The 1,841-nt window shown below is 47.1% G+C and overlaps 1 pseudogene; it reads right to left on the bottom strand.

Moving 5' to 3' along the window:
* Positions 1-413: 413 nt before the first annotated feature.
* On the bottom strand, positions 414-511 carry LOC125443189 (annotated as a pseudogene).
* Between the last annotated feature and the right edge of the window lie 1,330 nt (positions 512-1,841).

Raw genomic sequence — 1,841 nt, 5'->3', positions numbered from 1 at the left:
GCCACCTGACAGCAGTGTTGATTCTGTGGCCCTTTATTTCATGCCCAGGTAATGTCAATTGCCTCTGGTGTCAGGAAACGGTTTTCGTCCAGACCTGATGGGCTGGTGGGTTTTTTTGGTCATCTTTTGGGCATGAAGCAGGGGTCGCTGGATCTGTGTGTCTCTGTGTGTGTGGAGGGAAAGCAGTTGTGAATTTCCTTCATTATGCAGTGGGTTGGGCTAGGTGACCCTTGAGGTCCTTTCCAACGCTTGTGTTTCTATGATTGCTATGGCTGACAGTAACATCCATCCTGTGAATTGAGGCAGATCATGAGAGGCCGGGCAGAAAGGGATGGTGCCGTGCTTTTCTTACATGCCCAGAGTAATGCCAATCCTCTCTTTGAAGAGAAGAGTAAGTTTTGGATGGATACCCCACCTTTCTCTCCTGTAAGGAGACTCAAGGTGGCTTACAAGCTCCTTTCCCTTCCTCCCCATAACAGACATCTTGTGAGTGAGGTGGGGCTGAGAGAGTTCTGAAAAAACTGTGACTAGCCCAAGGTCACCCAGCAGGAATGTAGGAGTGCGGAAACACGTCTGGTTCACCAGACAAGCCTCTGCCACTCAGGTGGAGGAGTGGGGAATCAAACCTGGTTCTCCAGATCGGAATCCACCTACTCTTAACCACTACACCACGCTGGCTTGGGGGTCAGGAAGGAATCTTCCTCCAGGCCAGACTGGGCAGGGATCACAAAAGGTTTTTGCCTTCTCTGGGCATAAGCAGCGGTCACTGGGTGTGTGTGAGGGGTGGGGTGAGGAGGGGAAGGGAGGGGAGGGGAGAGAAGGTTCTTATGAATTGCCTGCGTTGTGCAGAGGGTTGGACTATAAGACTGTTTTGAGGATAAACTGCAGAAAGGGGGAGAATCGTGCCTTGTTTCCTGTGCTCTTTGGAGGAAAGGCGGGATAAAAATGTGACACAAAAGAAAAACCTTCTTTCCGTTAGGCAACCTTTACCAGTCTTGACGAATAGTTTGTTTACACCGGGGGGACAACCAACAAATGCCTGTGGAAGGTGTGACCATAAACGTAAAGGGTATCTATCTCTAGAGCCGCATATGACCTTTCCAATTAAAAAAAAACACCCCAAAGACAATTATGGATAATGAGTCACATTAATTCTGCACTTGGCAACTCAACAAATGACCGCCTGCAAAGTTTGCTTATATTACCCTTTGAAAGGAAGGAGTCAAGCCAAAGTCAGGGCAGGAAGGGGATTGACTCGGTAAACTGTATATTTGAGAAGGATTGCTACAAAAAATAGACATGAACGCACATTTTAACAAATGGAAGGACTAGTATGGAAGAGGATGAGTGGAACAATAACGTCACCAGTCGTTCGCCCAAAAGAAATAATGGAGAGGTTAGCACCTGATAAAGAAAGTACTAACTTGCACAACAAGGAGTCCAAAAGCAGAAGATTAATTGGGGCTGGTGAAGTGACTCATCTATCCAGGTAGTGTGCGTGCCAAGAAGTGCTTTAATGCCACTCTTCCAAAACCAATGCCTGTTTTTCCTCGAGTGTAAATGGTATAAGAAGGGGTTAAAAGAAACAAAACAAATTCAGGAATGGCAGCAACAGCAGTGGGAGAAGCAAAATATTTATTGGTAGCCACAAAATATGAGAACAAGAAGACATGGAAAGGGGACTTTGAAAGGAGCAGCAGTGGCGTAAGAGTTTAAGAGCTCGTGTATCTGATCTGGAGGAACTGGGTTTGATTCCCAGCTCTGCCGCCTAAGCTGTGGAGACTTATCTGGGGGATTCAGATTAGCCTGTGCACTCCCACATATGCCAGCTGGGTGACCTT

This window comes from Sphaerodactylus townsendi, linkage group LG13 (genome assembly GCF_021028975.2).
Source record: "Sphaerodactylus townsendi isolate TG3544 linkage group LG13, MPM_Stown_v2.3, whole genome shotgun sequence".
In the NCBI taxonomy this organism is placed as follows: domain Eukaryota; kingdom Metazoa; phylum Chordata; class Lepidosauria; order Squamata; family Sphaerodactylidae; genus Sphaerodactylus; species Sphaerodactylus townsendi.
This window is presented reverse-complemented; position numbering and strand designations above follow the sequence as displayed.